The following is a 22,325-nucleotide window of genomic DNA, read 5'->3' on the forward strand; positions in this document are numbered from 1 at the left end:
ATCTGCCTCATTTTCGGGATTATGTCCTTAAATAACCTGAAAAAATGGATGAACAGCACGGATAAAATACATATCCTGGTGGAGCCCATAGAACACTAATAAATTTCTGCCACGTCACCTCAGTAGCCTTCTAGCTACTGAAGCCTTCAGTAGGCCATCTGCGTCCGTTGGCCGAATCTTGATTAGCCTCAGGCTTCCAACACATGCCACGTGGACAGCGGGTTGTATCTTGATTAGCTCTAGGCCTATATAGCAGCCGGATCACCTTGAATTTATGGTGTATTTGAAATTCTGTATTTAAGCTATTTGATAAGTGACTTCTACAAAGTAATCATTACACTTCGGAAGAATTTTCTAGCACAATATTCTAATTATTATCTACTTAAGATTTCACTTGCCATTTGGACCATCACTATCTTAGCTTTATCCCAACTAATTGGGCCCAGCTACATGAATGTTGTCCAGTCCTATACATCAAGGGCTGTAACTTCACCTAGAGCATAAGTGAATCATAAAATACCATAAGTGCAGAAACTACCGGTTAGATAATGGTTTTTTTTTTTCATATTTTTTCCTTGAATTTCTCATGTCCAAAAGAGCTGTTATGGTTGGAAATGAAACTGATTTCACAACAAAAGTGTCATATGTTGCTTGTATTATAAATCAACCATGCTTTTCATCAGAAAATAATAAGTGAATTTGTTTCTTCCCAAAGATATTAATCTAGAGGCATTTTCCACTGTAATGAGAGATACCTGTTGCTGTCGAGAGTCCAAGTGATGCTCAAGTAGCGGAAGGAGAGCTTAAACATGTGAACTGAGGACATGCCACAACGCTTGTGAGATTCAGGCCATACGCTTGATGGTGCCCAAAGTCAACAGGCCCTGTTTGCAATGGCAAGTTCCACTCGTTAGGTGGACCCCATATGTGCAGCCTGTCACATCAGTGAATTGGACTGATTTAGTGGACATGGAACATTCACGATCGGCCCTACCTAAAAAATCCTCCAGACCTCCCATACATGTGCCATTTTGGCATGTGAGCTATAAACCACAGGTAATCCCTTACCATCCCTCTCCTTCGTGTTCCTACTATCAAAAATGCAATTGGCAAATACATACTTGAAATTTCCAATTTCTTTTCTTTTTCTTCCTATCAATCATGGCAAGAGAAAACTGATAATTAAAAAATAAAAATAAAAACCATCAAATCGAGTCACAAATGCGTTGTGTGGACCCCAGAGCAGGGGCATGAATATAAATCATCACTTCAATTACATAATTGCAAAGTCATAAAAATAAAAATGGAGGGGTAGAAGATAAGGATACTATATTTATATAATCTCAATACCTAAATAAAAATTGTAGTTTGTTGCCTTAGGTCGGTGGGGAAGGCGCCTGCACTTTTATGCTTTTACCACTGTCACTGCTGCCTGTCGTCTTTGCCTTTTCCTTTCCTGCATCCATCTGAATGAAATATTTAGGAGGTATACATAACTTAAAAGAGAAGCTTGTGCGAGCATTTTATGCATCAAGCCACGATGCACCCCTCTCAATTCAAAAATGTTGGGCAGGAATTGGAGCACTAATTCAAAATTGAGCTTTTGAAATATATGCATTTTGGAAATAATTTCTAGATATCTGCTATCTTTAACTTTCAAAATGGGGGAGGAGAGGTACATGCACACCAATCACTCAATGCACACTGTGTGGACTGAATTCATATCCATAACAAAGGGATATTGAGAAAAACTCAGGCACTCAGCAGCCTTGATGGTTGATATGCAGCAAATAACAGGTTCCAAACCATCCAAATTAAAAGCCCCAACATAGATGGATCACAAGCCAAAAATTTTAAAGATTTCAATAACTAACCAAACAGTTGGTGGACATCATTGGATGGTTGAGATGAGAAATATCTTGACTTCAGTAAACAAGTCTCCACCAATACCAGCAAACATTCAATTTGAGTTCATGTATGTCACGTCTGCAGTCCAAGTGCCTGCATATTAAGCATCACACTCTTAACAATGTATATCAAATAACACTACTTTCAGTATTTTCCTTAAAACAAGTAGGGGGTTTCAGAAATTTATTCACTGGGGGGACTGTTTGGGCAACTGATGTTTTAAGAAGTAAAAGAAAGTTAAAATAAGAAATGTGGTGTGTTTAGATTTGCTTTTAAATGATTTAATAAATCCACACCACGGATTGGGAGGTGCCCCTTTCACATGTGACAGTTGATGGCACATGTACAGGATGCAAACCATCAATATGTTATGTGATAATAAAAGAAAATACCATGCCTTTTTCAGTGAGCTGACCCAGGCTCAGGTAAGATATACTATTAATAAAAAGCTATTTGTGACTTTGCCAATAGGCACTGCCAACTACAGTAGCAACTTGTAGCTTAAGACAAGCTAAATGAATTTCAAGTTCCAATAAGACATGCCATTGGAGTTCTACTGGGCATCTCAACATTCCGGCGCCTGTCAATGAATTACTAGCATCGTTCTGAGGATAATAGTCTAAATATAATACATTGGATACTATCACTCAATACCTAGTGCGTGAGCAGTGAGGCAGTTGATTGACACCGTCAATTTCATGGGTCTTGACCTCAGATGATTCACGGTTAAAATGGCATGGAATGGACAACCCCCATGAGCAGTTTTACATTCTATGTTGACAGTCAGCCGAGCCCCCCAGCACACCTCCCCCCCAGGAATAATGAAGTCAAATAAACTTTCCAAATTATGATTCCCAGAAAATCAAACTTTCTTGACTGCGTGACAATCTGATTTGAAGACATATTGGACAGTTAAAAATGATAAGCATCCAATGGTCCTATTTCAACAAACAAGCATCCAAAAGAAGTCAGGATCATTCAAACAGGGGCACTGGGTTTCACAATTTAATGGGTTTGGTTTAAGTTAATGTACACCACATGGATAATTTCTTAGTGCATCTGTATGCTTCCTGAGTATTGACAACTCGCCAATGAAAAAAGCCATGATATCAAGGCAAAAAATGTGACACCTGACTCGTGCTTGTAAATTGTCCACGTGGCATACATGTCAATGAAACTAATCCATCTAGGGGCAAATTGTATGTGCCCCCTGCCTACAGGAAGTTCGTCCAGTAGGCAGAAGCTATGTAGGGAACACCACAATGTCTGCATGACATCCATTCTATCCATCAGTTTCACCAAAATCATGTCAGGAGTTCTTCGAACAAACGAGGCATAACCAAACTCAAGTGGATCACATAACAGGAAAGAGTGGGGATGGAAACGTGCACCATTGAAACTTCTTGGGAACACTGTATGTTTAAATACCATCCAAACCATTAATAGGCTTATTCCAATTAGGATGAACTTAAAAGACAAATATTAGCCTGATCCAAAACTCTTGTATGGAGGTTTCAAAGGTGGGTGTTCTAACCCCTGATTCGTGTGGAGTGCTGCACTTAGTTTTGGAACTACCTCATTTTCAGACTCATGTCCTGACATGAGGTGGTGAGACTGACGAACAAAGTGGATGTCACAAGGACATTGCAGAAGGGGGGGTGGGGATTACCACATGGTTACTAAATTATCCTAGACCACTCATTCACAAGAGCTACACATGTACGACAACAATGCATGGTTTGGAGAGAAGAGACAAATTAGTGGCCCACCATGAGGTACCGGAATCCTCGGAAACACCTATTTTATGTAGCAGCACGTCTTCCTCCTATCTCGGCCTCCCTCTCTACTTAGGGAAGTGAAACACCTATTTTATGCACCAGCACGTCTTCCTCCTATCTCGGCCTCCCTCTCTACTTAGGGAAGTGAAACACCTATTTTATGCAGCCGCCACCTGCTTCACACAGATGGGGCCCACCTCACATGAGCCACCCGCCACACACGGACCGCCCACCGCGAGTGTGCCCCTGTATCCCACAGGCAACCCCACTCGAGCTAGGTGTGAAAATGCACCTGCAATAATCACCCCTGGTGAGGAGTCTCGAATATGAGACCTCCCGCTCTGATACAACTTTGATGCAGGACAATTAACGACTTGCTCTAAAAGCTCGAACTGATAGAGCATGGCAAATTAATCCCTTTATCTCATAGCCCAAGCCCTACATCACATGGGTTAGGACCTCAGCCGAACCCCCCCTCGTGGGCCCTACTTCATATGGGTTCCGCTTCACACAGATGGAGCCCGCCTCACACGGGTCACCCACCCTGAGTGTGCCTCTGCATCCCACAGGCAACCCCACTCGAGCCTGGTGTGAAAATGCCCTTACATTAGGAAGCTTGCAGTCCATCTTTAGGAGAAGATTGTGGAGAGAAGAGAAAGGAAGCTTAGCCCCTGAAAGAGTAAGTTACTCTCTCCAGGGGGTTAGGCTTACCTTGTCAAAATCCTGCCTATCCAATCTTCCTCTCTACTTCATGTCATTGTTCAAATGCCCTAAGGGTAAGTATCATTTGTTAAATTGAAAAAAGGTGTGTTGTCCCTATTAGTGAGCGCACAGAAGGATGAGATCCCACACAACTGTATCCATTTAGATTGCTAATCCTAAAAGATAGGATCTAATAGTTGGTGTATCAATCTAGATCCTAAACTATAGGATCTCATAGTTAGTGTATCAATCTAGATCCTAAAATATGGGATCTCAATTCTTATATAAATATGTGTACGTGAGAAACAAGAAATATATAAAAACACAATTTTGCTACTTCTCTATATGATATCAAAGCCAAACAGCTAACCCCTTCTTCTTCCTTTGATCCTAGCTCATCTCTTCCAATGGCCAACACCTCTGAGGCGTCTTCCACAAACATTATGGGTTCTTCTCCGGCGTCTTCATCAACCTCTGGTTTCTCCTCCATCTCCCTCCCCAGTATCTCCACCCTGGTCTCTGTCAAGCTAACTGATTCCAACTTTCTTCTTTGGCAATCCCAGATCAAACCTTTCCTCATCGGACAGAACTATTGGTGCTTCATCGATGGCTCCACACCCTGCCCAACTCTTACCAAAACCTCTTTTGATGGTAAAACTATGGAACCCAATCCTGACTTTCTCCACTAGTATCGAACAGATCAAACCATCATCCACCTCATTAACGCCACCCAATCTAAACAGATACAGCTGTGCGTGATCTCATCCTTCTGTGTGCTCACCACTAAATAGAGAAGTAGCAAAATTGTGTTTTTATATATTTCTTGTTTCTCGCGTACACATATTTATACAAGATTTGAGATCCTATAGTTTAGGATCTAGATTAATACACCAGCTATGAGATCCTATCTTTAGGATCAACAATCTAAATGGATATAGCTGTGCGTGATCTCATCCTTCTGTGCACTCACTAATACTCCCCCACAAACTAGATGGTGGTAAATTGACTAGTTTGGTAGACAGAGAATGAAATCGTAGCTTAGGAAGGCCCTTTGTAAAAATATCTGCGATCTGGTCCCTAGAACACAACAAAACATACTTGATGACCTCTAGTGGCCACACGTTCTCGAACAAAATGGTAGTCGAGCTCAATATACTTGCTCCTCGCGTGAAAGACCAGGTTAGCTGCCATGTATGTAGCACTAAGGTTGTCACAGAATAAAATAGTTGGGCGACAAAGAACAACCCTTAACTCTCAAAGGAGTTGTTGAATCCAAATAGTTTCAGCACAAGCGAAAGCAAGGGAACGATACTCAGATTCAACACTTGACTTCGAAACAGTGAGTTGCTTTTTAGCACACCAAGAGATCAAATTAGCACCCAAGAAAATACAGTAGCTTGAGGTGGATCGTTAGCTATCTGGGCAGCCAGCCCAATCAGCATCTGAAAAGGCCGTAAGTCTAAAAGGACTACTAGAATGTTTTAGAAGGAAACCATGACCAATGGTGCCCTTTAAATAGCGCAGAATACGCTTTATTGCGACAAGGTGAGGAGGTCGAGGATGACTCATGAACTGAGATGCATGATTGACAACAAACGCAATATCTGGCCGAGTGAGAGTGAGATATTAAAGAGCACCAACAATGTGACGATACTCATGTGGGTCAGGTAGAGAAGAACCAGCAAAGGCAGATAACTGTGAAGCACTGGAAATAGGAGTGAAGGATGGTTTGCAATCAATCATGTTAACATGTCGGAGGAGATCCAAAGTATACTTTGTCTGAAAAAGATGCACGCCAGTTGCTTGACATTTGACCTTAATGCCCAAGAAAAAATGAAGTGAACCAAGATCTTTGATTTCAAATTCCTTTGCCAATTTAGTGATAAACAGGCGAAGAAGAGAGAGAGTGTCCAGTGAGAACAATATCATCCACATATAATAGGAGGACCATGATGGACCTTGATTTGTGAAAAATAAACATAGACGTATCAGCTTTACTCTAGATAAAACCAAAGTGAAGAAGAAAGGAGCTGAAGCATTGGAATCATGCCCTTGGTGCTTGTTTAAGGCCATAAATGGCCTTGTGTAGTTTGCAAACATGATGTGGATAGGCAGGATGAACAAAGCCGGGTGATTGATGCATATAGACTTCTTCAGATAGAGAACCATGGAGAAAAGCATTTTTAACGTCAAGTTGGCAAATAGGCCAAGCATTGGCGACAGCAAGACTAAGAACCGTCCGGATCGTAGTTGGTTTAAAAACCGGACTGAAGGTCTCATCGTAATCAAGACCCGGTTGTTGGTGAAACCCTTTAGCAACGAGCCAAGCCTTGTAGTGTTTAATCTGACCATCCGAATGCCGCTTAATCTTGAATACCCATTTACACCCAACGATATTAGAACCAGAACTACTTGGAACAAGGGACCACGTACCATTCTTTAAGAGGGCATTGAACTCCTCAGCCATAGCTTGACGCCATTGAGGAGATCGAACAGCTTGAGTGTAGCAGGATGATTCAACATCAAGAGAAAAATGTATAGTCGCATATGCCTATGGGAGAGGATGACAGGTCACGAAATCACCGTGAACCTTAGCTCGACGCGTGCCATCATCTGAGCGGGTAACCATGCGGTGAGTTTTTGGAGGGTTTGGAGCAACAAGGGCAGAACTCTCAGGTGTCGGAGGGGCAGGTGGAGCCACTGAGGTAGGGATGTCATGACCTGCTGGTGAGACAACTGTAGAGCTCGTATGGGCTAACAAAGGACCAACAGACATCGACTGGGCTGGGATGGTGCTGCCCGAAGAAGTGGTGCTACCAGTTAAGCAATCCGGGTTGAGTCCACAAGTGGGCAAACTCACGGGGCTTTGGGCTGCTCCAGTAGGTACCAAGCACCGCGAAGAAAACTTTGGCATAGGCGGTGTTGGCTGAGGCAAAACAGGAATGAACACCATATCAGTGGAGGGCAGCCGAGAAGAAGACACCAGATTCAATGGTGACTTGGCACAGGAAAAAGTAGCTTCATCAAAACGAATGTGGTGAGATATATAAAATCGTCCAGTGGCAGCATCAAGACACCGGTAGCCTTTGTGATGAGAACAGTAACCTAGAAAAAGGCATTCAAGAGATCTTGGAAGCAACTTGTGAGGAATATAATTGCCAAGATAAGGATAGTAGGCCCAACCAAAAGTACGGAGCTCATGATAGCGTGGCTGAGAACCAAATAAGGCCTCAAAAGGAGAACTCCACTCCAAGACAGGTGTGGGTAGGCGATTTATAAGAAAAACCATAGTAGAAACAGCTTCAACCCACAAATTAAATGGTAGGTGGGCAGCTATAAGTAGGGTTCGGCCCATCTCCGAAATATGGTGGTGTTTCCGTTCGGCAAGCCCATTTTACTAAGGGGTATGTGGGCATGACATGCGGTGGTGAATCCCTTTTTGTGCACACAGGTTATGGAAAGAGCTATTATCATATTCACCTCCCCCATCACTTTGAAAGCTTTTAATGGAGGAAGAGAATTGATTTTCAATAAAGGCAAGGAGATGAGAAAAGTGAGTAAACACCTCTGATTTCTGACGCATAGGATAAATCCAAGTATAACGAGTGTAATCATCAATAAATAAGACAATACTTAAAACCAGTGACAGAAGGAATTGGAGACATCCATACATTTGAATGGATTAAAGACTGGGTTAGATGCCATGTATGTAGCACTAAGGTTGTCATAGAATAAAACAGTTGGGCGACAAAGAACAACCCTTAACTCTCGAAGGAGTTGTTGAATCCAAATAGTTTCAGCACAAGCGGAAGCAAGGGAACGATACTCAGATTCAGCACTTGACTTTGAAACAGTGGGTTGCTTTTTAGCACACCAAGAGATCAAATTAGCACCCAAGAAAACACAGTAGCTTGAGGTGGATCGTTGGCTATCCAGGCAGCCAGCCCAATCAGCATCTGAAAAGGCAGTAAGTCTAAAAGGACTACTAGAATGTTTTAGAAAGATACCATGACCAATGGTGCCCTTTAAATAGCACAGAATATGCTTTACTGTGACAAGGGTGAGGACCTCAGGGATAACTCATGAACTGAGATGCATGATTGACAGCAAACGCAATATTCAACTAAGTGAGAGTGAGATATTGAAGAACACCAACAATGTGACGATACTCATGTGGGTGTAAATGGGTATTCAAGATTAAGCGGCATTCGGATGGTCGGATTGAACACTACAAAGCTCGGCTCGTTGCTAAAGGGTTTCACCAACAACCGGGTCTTGATTACGATGAGACCTCTAGTCCGGTTGTTAAACCAACTACGATCCGGACGGTTCTCAGTCTTGCTGTCTCCAATGCTTGGCCTATTCGTCAACTTGACGTTAAAAATACTTTTCTCCATGGTTCTCTATCTGAAGAAGTCTATATGCATCAACCACCTGTAATGTTGTCAAATCACATATGCGATTGTATGCAATCGGCATATGTTGTTCGCATATGCCATGGCATATTTTTTTATAAAATAATAAAAAATTTTAAAAGGGAAAAAATGAAAAAAAAAAAATCTTAAAAAATAGGAAAAACTTGCCTAATTAGTACACATGATTGGTTGAGTTATTTTGCTTATTTCATTATAGTGTGAGTGTTTCATTGACTGATATATTTAATTACTTATATTATATTATATAAATTTTAACAAAACAATCAAGCTACATTAAAAGAGAACTAATTATTATAAACTTCGAACAAAGAAATTTTACTAATAAATGGATAACTTGAAACAACTTACAAGTTATAACTTACAACTTAATTTACAAAAAGTAAGCACAACTTACAAAATAGATAAAAATAAACACACTTGAAATAATTGTAGAGAGATTAAAGTAAGAGAGAAAGAGTAAGAGATTTAGAGCTTTCGAGTAAAGAATAGTGAAAATGGAGGGGATATGAGTGTCTATTTATAGGCAAAAGTTCTCCAAATTGAAAAAATTAAAAAAAATAAAATAATAATAATAATAATTGCTTCCACTCTGGTTATTAGGAAATATGCGATCGCATATGCAGTATGTGGTCATTGTTGTCAAATGCGATCACATATGTGCATATTGTGGATTGAATCACATATGCAATGATGGCATATGCAATTCGATCCACAGTATGCGTGTACGCGATCGCATTTGACAACAATGACCACCCAGCTTTGTTCATCCTGCCTATCCACATCATGTTTGTAAACTACACAAGGCCATTTATGGCCTTAAACACGCACCAAGGGCATGATTCCAATGCTTCAGCTCCTTTCTTCTTGACTTTGGTTTTATCCAGAGTAAAGTTGATACATCTATGTTTATTTTTCACAAATCAAGGTCCATCATGGTCCTCCTGTTATACGTGGATCGCCCCAGTGTCAGGGTACCAGTTTGGATCTGCAGGTTGAGAGATTTGCATGCCAGCAAAGGTTGAAGCAAGGGCATCATTTGTAGGAGTTTGGCGATAATGATGGATGCAGGTGGTGGCCAAGTGGCCATAACGATTACAGATCTGACACTATCGAGTATCAGAAGATGGGTTTTGCCCAAGCATGCCAGGATTAAAACCACCGCGGCCACGGCTACGGCCACCACGACCATTACTGCGGTAGTAATCCGAAGAAGAAGAATCATGGGAACCTCCCCGGCCAAAGCGACCACCACGACCACCATGAAAGGTGGTGTTGCGACCACCAGGAGATGACAAGAAGGTCGTGGGCTGAGCAACAGCAGGCAGAGCAGCGGTTGATGTAGTGGAAATTTGGGATTCAAAGGATAGAAGGCGAGCACGAAGGTCGGTGAAAGTAGGAAGAGGAGGGAAGTTAAGGATGACAGTGACGAGCATGGCATTATCAGGTCCAAGACCACGAAGAACAAAAGTCACCAGATCATTGGGCGAGATGGGTTCATTAATGGCGGCAAGTGAGTCTAGAGAGATTTGGCAGTTTGAAGATACTCTGAGATAGTTTTGGTTCACTTGGAAATAGAAAGAAGTTGGAAGCGGAGATGGGTAGCATTGGCAAGGGATCGCTGGGAGAAGTTTTGTTTAAGACATTGCCAAATCTCCTGTGAGGTATTACGGACAACAACTTGGGAAAGAACCGGTTCAGATAGGGTGGCGATGACCATGTTTTTTTGGGCAATGGTGATCCCCTTCAGATTGCACACTCTGGTAGTCTTACTCTCACCTCTCGTTCTTCTCACTTTCTTCTCTCTAATGTTCTTCATGTCCCATCTATGCGTAAAAATTTAAACGAATACAGTTGTGCGTGATCTCATCATTATGTGCGCTCACTAATAGTCCCTACTCCCTACAAGGAAGGGGGTGCTAGGAGAAGTTGCCTAGAAGTCATTAAGTCAACTCTTTTAGGTAAGTGGGTGTGGCATTTTGGGGTGGAATCCTCTGGTCTTTAGAGACTCATTATTCAGGCTAAATATGGTTCTTCTACTTGGTTGGTGGATAGAGATTCCTCCCTCTATTGCGCCTCTTTCCTTTGTAAATCTATTATGGGGGTGGGCCCTAACGTTTTTTCGGGTTTCAACTTTGCAATTGGAGAGGGCACTAGGGTAAGGTTTTGGAATGACAATTTGGAGTAGTGATTCCACCCTTAGATCCTCTTTTCCAGCATTAGCTAGTCTGTGTCCTTGTCCAAATATTTCAATTGCTAGTTGTTTCTCTTATAAGGATTTGGGAGGTGTTTAGGTTTCATCCGTTTTGAGAGCTCATTTTAGGACATGCGACTAAAATTGAGGTGGATCCAAAACATAAGTGGGCCACGCAAGGGGAAAAATTAGGGAAAGGGTTACCTACCACTGAAACCTTCCTTGGACTCCACCTTTGATGTTTATATGTCATCCAAACCATTTATAAGGCCATTCCCACTGGGATGAAGTGATAGCACAAAAATTTAGCTTGATACGAAACTTTTGTGGCCATATGAATGCTTCAATGGTGGTCACTGAATCCCCACGGTTTCCTCTCATGCAGCTAACTTGAGTTTTGTATCCGCTTCATTTTTGGTCACGTGTCCTAAAATGAGCTCTCAAAACGGATGAATGGGGTGGATTTCTCACAAACATCACAGTGAGCCCCACCCATCATCCCAGCGCAGGAACTTCCTAAATCTATGGGACTCTACTAACACTGCCGGTGGCAGGGTGGCTGGACGGTGCTTTGTCGGCCCCACCATGATGTATGTGTTATATCCATGCCATTGATTTATTTTTTCAGATTATTTTAGGACATGATCCTGAAAATGAGGCAAATCCAAATCTCAAGTGGAAAACACAATGAAAATTGTTGTGATTGAATGCCCACCATTAAAAACTTCCTAGGGCCCACTATAATGTGTATTTGCCATCCAACCTGTTGATTAGGTCACAAAGACCTAGATGAAGTGAAAAGACAAATATCAACTTGATCCAAAAGTTTTGTGGCTCCTAAAAAGTTTTTAATGGTGGCCATTCAATCACCACCTATTCCTGTGGTGTGGTCCACCTGAGATTTAGATCTACCTCATTTTTGGGCTCGTTCCCTAAAACGAGCCGGCAAAATGGATGGACGGAGTGGATAAAACACACACATCATGGTGGAGCCCACAAAGCACCATTCAGTAGCGAGTCACTACTCGCATCCACATTTTGTTGCACGGGGAGATGTGGGAAGTTAATCAATCCGGTCACATTATTGTTGAGTATGTATTACAATTTATACTACTTTTTTTTTTTTTGAATGAATTAATTGTGTTTTCAGACATGTCTTGATGCATTTATAAATCTTATGCATTCAATTTGAATATAATTGCATGAGTTCAGTCAACCAACACATAGCTTAGGACCCTTTATAAAGGAAACCTATTATGTGCACTTTTTTTTTTTTTTTTTGAGATGTTATGATTTAAAAGTATTATGGTCTATTTTAACAATCACTTAAGTTTCATTAAAAAATTCAACCATTTTCCCATTGTTTCCCCATGTTTCTCAAAAAGTACAATAAATTACCTGATACAAGCGATATATCCCATGCGATAACCGATAGGTATCTGTATCCCAAGGGTGTGATACATAGCGTGATACTGATATTTCGAACATTGGTTTCCTATCCCCAGCATGTGCCTTATGTGCAAGTCTGATGCTAAGACCATGGTGTATCGTAACAGCTGTTACATAAAGGTAACTGTAGCAATTGTTCCACGTTATGGGGTCATAATAGCCATTATCAAAAAAAAGACCCATAGGCCATAACTGCGGTTAAGACCCCCATAATGGCCTGTTATAACCCCCGTAAAGGTCAAAACAGTCCATTACAAGGCATATACCACTTTTTCGAAAAAAAATTCCAATTTAAAAAAAAAAAAAAAAAAAAGGAAAAGAAAGAAGAAGAAGAAGAAGAAAGAAAGAAAGAAAAGAAAAAAAGAGAGAGACTGTAACAGCCGTTGCGGCCCATATCATAAAGGTAACGGTGGTGGCCGTTACGACGATCGTTACCATTATGGAATACCTTGACCAAGACGGTTGACCCCCTATTCATTCATTGTCCCTTTGCTAGCTTTGTTCTGGCTTATGTCCTATGACCTGGGAGACCTCTTTACAGCTTGGCACAATGTAGCTCTTCACAAAAATGCTCAAGCTATGTAGAGGTTTTGTCTCCTTGTAGGCTTATGGTCAAATTGGGGCCAAAGGAACCAAAGATGAGTCCGTAATGAAAGTAGAGGGGTCGATTGGGTTGCTACCAATGTTTGGCTTTCTGTTATTGAGTGGGCGATGTGCAAAGGCTGGTCGAGGCAATTGTAATTTCTTTTCCTTTTGTTTTGTCTGTGCGCTTTTTGTAGTTTCTTTTAGTGCTATCTCAGAGCCTTTAATGAAATCTATTGCTCTCTCTCTCTCTCTCTCTCTCTCTCTCTCTCTCTCTCTCTCTCCAAAAAAAACAAAAAAAAAAAAAAAAGAGAGAGAAGAAAAAAAGAAGACAACAATATCATAACATGTGACCCAGTTCAAGTCACGTCAAGTAGACTGAGTCCTAAAGTCAACTTGTCATGTCTTACCGAAGTCGACATTGAGTCAGTTCAAGTAATGAGTTTCACAGCAACTCCGCTCAGAATCTCATCGAGTAGAGTTGACTCTGCACAGTCTGAGTCGAGTCGGTGAGTTTTAGAACTATGATTTACACCAAAGAATTGACTGCCTACAGACAAGGTACCACGAGTTATGGTTGTGTCAAGGTGTTCCATAATAATAACGGTGGTCGTAACAGCTGCCGATGTTACTGTCATGGGCTGTAACGACAGTTACCGCCTTTTTTTTCGGAAAAGAAAAAAAAAATCTAATTTCGGGACCGTTATGGCTGTTTTGGCCCCATAAAGCGTAATGATTACCACCATTAAAGCCATGACATAACCGTTTTGGCATACCATGGGTAAAATACCATGTTTCCTACCCAGTCGCCAGTTGCGTAGTACATCACTACCATGAAAACACTGGGGCCCACCATGAGGATCACCTGACACAAAATAAGGCAGATCCAATCATCAGAAGGACCTGACTCAACATATAGGTGTGGCCCATCCAGTGAGAAGATCAGCCTAGTTTTCGAGAAAGGTGATGTTCATGGTGGGGCCTATACAGATGGTCTACAAAAGTGGGCAAGTTGGCAAGAACGTCGGTTGTGGTACCGTTGCCTATAGGTGATCAGTTCTCTTTATAACATTCCTATCACATGCATTGTCCATCTTACCAGTAAATGCAATGAGAGATTCAACATGAATTCCTTTTGGCGAATGCACAAAAACCATCCAAATTGAACCCACTGGATCTACTCTTCACTTATGAGAAGCATTCCATTCTCAAAGTAGGTGATATGAGAGATAAGAATGGAAGTTATCCAATTATACATTTTAAGTTAATTCTAGCCACCCATTTGAGGCCATCTGTGGCCAACTTGAAACTACTTGTGCTTTGACTAGTTTATAACAATATAGAGGAATCATATATCAGGCAAAACAACTCACCAAAACAAGGGAAAGTCCCATGCATGATACATCTCCCTTGGATTTGAGCTCTCAAGTAAGCAGCATCACAAGTTCCTAACCAAGAACATGAAAAGGACAGAACTGGTGGTTCATAAAATCTAATGAAACAGTAGACATGTAGTGAGGAACACTAAGCCCCTATTGGCCCATATATGCCAACAGATGTGAGATCCAAGTTGTTGATCAGGTGGACATTGGGTTTAATGTGCCCTGGCTCAAAAATCAGGGCAGCACGCTCCTTAGGAGGGCCATACATCAAGGTATTCAACAATGGTTGCATGACGGCCGTAACGGTAAAGTGGTGCCGTTATGCGATATAGGGTCATAACTCCCAAGTTGGGGGGAGAAAAGACCCATAACGGGCCTGTAACAGCCATTCCGGGCTTGTACTGATACAAGCCCGATACATTTTTTCCTTTAAAAAGAATTCAACCATTATAGGGCCTCATGACCGTTACAAGGACATAACACCCCCATAACAGCCGTTATGGCATATAGCAGTGTTCGAAATATCGGTATCGCGTTACGTATGGCACCCTCAGGATACAAATACGTATCGGTTATCGCATGGGATATATCAGTTGTATCACGCAATGTATCTTTATTGTTGGAAATATAGGGAAACATGGGGAAATTGGTCAATTTTTTCAATGAAACTTCAATGATTGTTAAAAAAGACACCAATACACACTTATAAATCAAAACATTATAAAAAAAACAAGTGCACATAATAGGTTCTCTTTGTATGAGGTCCTAATCTATGCGTTGTCTAACTGAATTGATGCGAGTATATTCGAAGTCTATTCATATAATTTATAATTTTTTTTTTTGAAAGGTAACCAGTTTATTCTAAAGCCGCAACAGGCAGGAAAGAATACAGCAAGGAAAGTAAACAACAAAAGCTCATATAATTTATAAATGTAAGAAGACATGTGGAAACACAAGCAATACATTCAAAAGCAAAAGAAGAATTACTGGATCAGGTTACATACATGTTTGATTTTATATTTGGACACAGATAGCAACTGATTTGCGAGAAATTGGAAATTTTTAATTTTTTCAAATTTTCGCAACTAGGCCCATCTCCAAATCTCGAAATGGAAGCTCCCAGTCCAAACATGAAAAATCAAGGATTTGTAACAATTTGACACTGATTTGATTTATAGAAGAAGAAAAAAATGATAAAAAATGCTCACTGGATCGAACATGTGGGATATATACCACTACTTGTGCGTTTCATATCGCACAAGTGGGAAACAAGATATATCGGCCGATATCGTCAATACTTAAAACACTGGTCTATAGTGTAATGATTATAAGGCTAACCATTACAGCCACCGTTACCATTCTTGAATACCTTGCTATACATGCATATCGCATGTTGGCCAGTTATTTAGGGCTTTGTTCACATGCCTTCAAACGCACATTAAGCCACGATGCATTCAAGCTGTGGGTCTCATTGTGATATGTATGTGGAATACCAAAACATGAATCTCTAGGCCAAGCCACATTAGGTCTAGTTCCAAAATCCAGACTGATATAACTCTGGAAATTTTATGCTCTTGCTTCTTAGAGAATGCTAGAAATCGTGTACCTTAGAGCTCATCACAAATCCCATCAATTCGAACACTGCCACAAATCCCATCAGCATCTGGTGTGTTCTTCACTCTCCAGATTGCTTCGACTTTGTCAGTTCAGAACCTCTGGGTTGACTGTTGCTTCCTCTAGTGGGGTTGTCACACCACGGGCATAAGCAAGAAGGCCAGTATATGCTATCATCACTCCATTATCAATGCAGTGCCCATCGTCAGTTGCAAAAAGCTGGCCACCCCTCTCGAAGCACATTGTCCTCATCATCTCTTGCAAGCATTCATTGCATCCAACACCACCAACAATGAGAACATCTTTCTTGTCCCAATTTGCCATTGCACACTCTGTGATTTCAATGAGCATTGCAAAAACCATTTCCAGTATCGTAAATGAAAACAGTATTATAAGACATCTATTGGGATTGATGACAGGTACAGAGTAAAAACTAAACATTACACTGCCGGCCAGAGGAAATAAGTGGGCCACTATCTGTATAGGTATGCCTAAGGACCATCCAAGCAGGTCTTCAATCAGGTTCTAGGGCCCACTTATCAATGTCCTCTTTTCCATGAATCACCTGTGCTATATGTTGCTCCAGTACATTTCTTCATATGATAAAAGTCATTAAATCTTAAATTTCCGACAACCTCTTGTTCAAATATGTGCTTTTAACAGAGAAGTTTAAAAATACATCTAACCTGCAAGGAGTAGCACAGATCTGGAGGGGTGCACTCATTGTTTTTCAGCTTCTCAGCAGCAGAAGCTTCAATGTAGCTCAAGATCCCGCTAAAAGAAACATCCATTCCCTTCAAAACATAAGGAATATCTAGAAATAGCTTTCCTTTCTTTGCAAGCTGGAATAACATAAGCAACAAAGATTATAAGCTTCAAAGACAGTGAAATCAATATTGAGAGATGGAAAGGGAAGAAGACTCCTGTTTCAAGCTAACAGTTCGAGCTGGTTCTAGAAAATTCCAACATAGGGAACTATAATACATGAAAGAAGTTGGCTGCATGTGGTTGATGTGATAGTATCAAATTGAAATTCCCATTTTCAAGTTTGTTGAAAATTCAATCATGTTATGATGCAGAAACCTAGTTTACATTGCAACTTCACTAGATTTCTCTCTGTTGCTATTGGTAATCGGTGAGTGGAGGATCCTGTCCTGACAACAGATTCCTAATACAAATAATAGAGTTCTAAACTCCATGGAATTAATGGCTTCTCATTCCCAAGAGGAAACTTCAAACGCCAGCAATACAGTGTTATCAAATTAGCCTCTTAAGCAAAGTTCAGGATTGGATACACAGATCTGACAAGGACAATGTGTGGATATTACATGATGCAACTTACGCACAGCTTTCACACTTAAAATTGAAGTATAGACAGGGATACATTTCTCATTTTTGAAGTATCAGAGTACCATAGAGTCAGCTCCATCAGGATGCTCCAAAAAACTCAAGAAAGATGGACCATTTGACAAAACAGCATGAAGAGGTATTTGGCACAAAGCAACGTTTTACATATCAATTTCAGAGTACAAATCACTTTGCGACCGAAACCTGTATGACTCAGTCAGAACCAATGGGGGCTAGTGGTTCCACTCTCCACCAATACCAAGTCGACTTGTCATAGGACAATAATCATGTCACTGAGTTAGAAATAGTTGTTGAAATTTCATTGAAATCAACTAACAAATCAGATAATGGAAACAATTTACCCCACAACAAAGAACCCTACAAATAGTAAATCCATATAACACAAGATATGGTAATGCCAGCTAACCTAAAATGAAATTTAGTTTTGTAGTGACTTATTTTAAGAGTATAGAAAACCTAGAAAGTTTTACTTTTCCTTTCTCTCTTTTTTGTAAGTCAATAATAACAATAATAACATCAATATAATACATCCAAACCAACAGGTTCAGTTCAGCAATAATTCACAAGGTCCATCAAGGCATATGTGGGAATAGGCACAGTTCTAATGAAATTTAGTTTTGTAGTGACTTATTTTAAGAGTATAGAAAACCTAGAAAGTTTTACTTTTCCTTTCTCTTTAAGTCAATAATAACAATAATAACATCAATATAATACATCCAAACCAACAGTTCTAATGGGTTCTGGAAGGAAGCCCTCAGGGAGTATAAGGACTACAGCTCTAGAGCCATGCCCAACCTCCTAATAGTCCAGTTGTCACATTTGAAATGCCTCAGGGAGAAACAAAGCATCTCAAAACGAACTACTCCATCAAAACCAACTAAGCATGAATTCATCCTAATGCTGCCATCAAAATATATCATAAGGCAGCTCCCTAAAATCAAGAATCAGCTAGAAGTCCATATTCTGAACATCAACGGTGCTATCCAATAGAGCGGTCAATTTAAACTCATGGAACCAGCCAAGTTAGGCCACAGCATGCAAACGAATGTCATGATGCCTGAGTGGTTGTAAAGATCCTAAATTATCACCGTGCTTCCTATCTGCATGTCTCTCTTACATGGTTTATTTTCCTAGAATTATAGATGGTTTATCTAGGATCTCTGACCACTGGCACTCAAAAGAGTCACATATAAATCCCACATCTATCTCGATAATCAGCACGGTCAATATGAGTGGGAAGTGCTCCTAGTTCTTTTAGGCATGCAATGGTTCACAACCTTGGTTCGTGTTCAATCCCAACTTACTAGAAAAAAGAAAATTCAAACATGAATACGTTGAAACCATCATCTTCTGAAACACGGTGCAGATACTATGTCTGGTGGCATGCGGCAAAGACTCCATTTCAACAAACCAAATTGACTCTAAAATCTTAGATAACATGTGAATCATTACACTCCCAGCCTCCACTAGCAGAAAATAGATATCGTTCCACCAAGATTGGGCTTTGATTTCCAAAACAACAGCCAGACATAATCGAATAAACTTCTTCCTTAAAAAAATGATTTTTTTTCTTTTAATTATTGTGAAAAGTGAATTGATGGGGAAAATAACAATCCCCATCTCTCGAACAAATTCGTAGTGCAGCAACCAGATTACCCATACTTCCTATACTTATATAGCATGGCATCCATGGTCCAATGGTGTCTGATGCTCATTATCAACAAAAATCTGGCTTCAGCGCAAATGTACTAGAGGCATAGCGAGAAACTTGTATGCACCAGTATGTAGACATGTATGTAGATGTGTATATGCATATGCGCAAGTGTGAGCCTGTGTGCCACTCCAAACTACGGGAAGCACCAAGACGCTGCAACTCAATGAAACTCATATGGTGACATATGAGGAATGATTGGATTCGTGACCTTACGCTTTCCACAGTACACTCTGTTTTTAGTTATGATAAGTGTGGTCCGTGGTTGTGAGATCTAGACCACAAGTTTGTTGCATCCCACCATGGAAGGGCCATGCCCAAAGGTCTAGGACAATCATAACATTTTGATTAAGAGAAATACAGCAATGGTACAGATTCAACTGGAAAAAGTCCCAAGATCAGAGGCTAAAAGCCCGGGATATCTGCAGGGAATACTCCACGGATGGTGGATGCAACAGAACAGCTGTCTGGAATCATAGGCCCCACTTGTCAAAATTAAGAAACTGAATTTACAGTGCAAGACCTCAGATTGAATATCCAAATAATTCCTCAGTGAGATCTACAAAGTACAAACATTATCATACAACAACTCCGCATGCATAAAAGTACATGAATAAGGGGACTGATGGGATATTGAGCATTAGACTACAAATACAGTGAAGAGGGCACCTGCCCTACCATCCATGTGCATGTACCTCAAATTTGATCTGTCCAAAGTCCAAAAATGGGATAACGCAAATGTTATGCTGAAACTATTATCCTAAATAGCCGTTTGTTGAACATCTAATGGATGGTAAATGTCCAAATTCTACCAAAAAAAAAAAAAGGAGAAGAAGAAGAAAAGTAAAGAAAAGAGAGGGGGGGGGGGGGGAGGTCAGGATGGTCTAACCAATCTGATTTTTTGGAGACGACCAATCTATAGTGGGTCCCACCTCTTGGTGGTTCAGTTATGAGGTACATGTCATGTGTACAATAGGAGAGTATCTAGTACCATAGTCGTGGTATAACGCCATCACCATAGCATAATACCCAAATCAAAGCAAACGAGATACAACAATTTTATTCCAATTGCTCCATGAAGCATAGATAAGTGATCATATACAAGCAATGTATGTGAACTTCCACATACAACCTGTCTTTTCTTCCAATGTGTCATGCGCAAGCACATCTAAGCCGTACCATAGACAGGCTACACCACAACAGTAGCCAGCCGCTAAAATCAGGCCGATCTACTAATTAGGTGGGCCACACCTGTATTAGTCAAACAATCAGATGTCCATTCATTTCAAAAGTTGGCCCACCCAAGTTAGTTGATCAGCCAGGCTTTCTCCCAAGGTGATCTTATGCCATGTCCCACCTTTCACACGGCTCAGAAATTCTAACAAGTGACACATTGACAGGAAAGATACAGTAGATGTATGTGAACATTCCTCAAGTACATATCAATATCAAAAAAAAAAAAAAAAAACTGTACCAAAATCATCAAACAAATCAATTCAACATTCAATGCAATTCAACCTAATGGAAATATATATATATATATATATATATATATATATATATATATATATATATATATATATATATATATATATATATATATATATATATATATTGAGGAATTGATAACGATGGTATTTCTATAATTTCCAAGAAAAACTAAGTAGCGGGGCGTGAATTTCCACCTGCTCGATCTTGTACCAAGGGCTCGGGTCATTGGACTGTGTCAGGAGCCTTGCAAACCGATCCAAGCAATTCCCGACGGCAATGTCGATTGTCTCATGAAGATACGATGCCGCCCCTCGTTGTAGGTGATGACCTGAGTGTTGCCGCCGATGACATAGAGCACGATAGGGTCGTCAGCCCCGGTCACGACCCGGCCCATCTCGATATGGGCGACGCAGGGATCGACGGCCACGATGGGCTTGATTCAAAGCTGGGAGAGGACGCGGACGGCGATGGCGGGGACCTGGAGAGGGGCGCCCATGCCGGGGCCCTTTGTGTAGCAGAGGCAGTCGATGGCATGGGCTGTAATTTGGGCGGTTTCGAGGGCGGATTTGATGAGGGAGAGGATGTGGTTGAGATGGTGGCGGGCTGTCTCGTGTGGGAGGAAGCCATGATCAGGTGGTGTGATGTGATGTATGTGTGGCCCGGATTGGACAGCCCACGCCCCGATCTTATTGGCCGAACCCTCGAATCCAACGGCTATCATTTTTTTCATTTTTTCTGATTTTTTTTTTTTTTCCATTTCTTCTCTCTCTCTCTCTGAGAACAACGGTTTCAGCGTTTTGGGATGGAAGCGGACTGCGTACTGAGTAAACTCTGTGGGTCCACCTTTATTTATGTTTTTTATCTACTAAAAAATGGAAGCATATGTAAAGCTCAAGTGGACCTCACCACATGAACAGTGTGAATTAAATGTCTGCCATTGAAAATTTCTTGGGGCCGGGCCAGTGAAGTTTTGGATCAAGCTGATATTTTTGTTTTACTTTCATCCATCGTCTGTGTGATCTCATGATCAGGGTGGATGACATATAAACGTCACTGTGGGCGCTAGAAAGGTTTCAACAGTGAGTATCATTATTCCCACTGTTTCATGTGGTGTAGTCCACTTGAGAATTGGATATGCTTCAATTTTGGGATCATCCCCGAAAATGAGTTGGAAAAACAGATGGACGGCGTGGATAAGCCACGATAGCAGACATTCATGGTAGGCCCAGAAGACTTTACTCGATGGGATAAAAGCGCACTGAATAACTCAACAGGGAATCCGATTTCTCCTGGGATTCAGAGGGATTTTTTGTTCTAAAAACTTAGTATAATGACATAGTCGTGGAAAGAGCCTCTATATTCTTTCCTGACATAAGTTTTTTAGCTCTGAATCCATTTTTTATTTTGAGTTTATAAGATGAAAATGTGAGCCCATCAAAGACTAAAATTCAACCTACCCTTGTCCGTTCTAATCAAAGACTAAAATTCAGCCTACCTTTGTCTGATCCAATCCATTCACTTTTAATTGGACAATCGTGACTCCACAACTATATTTTTCTTATTTTCTATTTGAAATTCTCTATAACCCACAAATACATTAATGTTGTGCATTAATTCTAAATTATTTCATTCGGTGTGGTTCAACTGTGATGATTTTTGTCCTTAAACTTGTACTAATCACATGAAATTAAAACTCTTCACATGTGGATGACT

The 22,325-nt window shown here is 40.7% G+C and overlaps 1 long non-coding RNA gene across 7 annotated transcripts; it reads right to left on the reverse strand.

Annotated features, from left to right (window-relative positions):
• Positions 1–552: 552 nt before the first annotated feature.
• LOC131243086 (uncharacterized) lies at positions 553–21,378 on the reverse strand. 7 transcript variants are annotated; one of them, XR_009169860.1, is made up of 7 exons: positions 20,807–21,378; positions 16,729–16,884; positions 16,035–16,374; positions 14,420–14,494; positions 1,875–2,001; positions 1,351–1,456; positions 553–1,088 (listed from the first exon to the last, which is right to left on the reverse strand). It is a non-coding gene; the product is annotated as an uncharacterized LOC131243086 (long non-coding RNA). The 7 variants fall into 7 exon arrangements; XR_009169856.1 differs by having other exon boundaries at positions 1,351–1,466; XR_009169857.1 differs by lacking the exon at positions 14,420–14,494 and having other exon boundaries at positions 553–934.
• Positions 21,379–22,325: the final 947 nt, after the last annotated feature.

This window comes from Magnolia sinica, chromosome 1, assembly GCF_029962835.1.
Source record: "Magnolia sinica isolate HGM2019 chromosome 1, MsV1, whole genome shotgun sequence".
Lineage (NCBI taxonomy): Eukaryota > Viridiplantae > Streptophyta > Magnoliopsida > Magnoliales > Magnoliaceae > Magnolia > Magnolia sinica.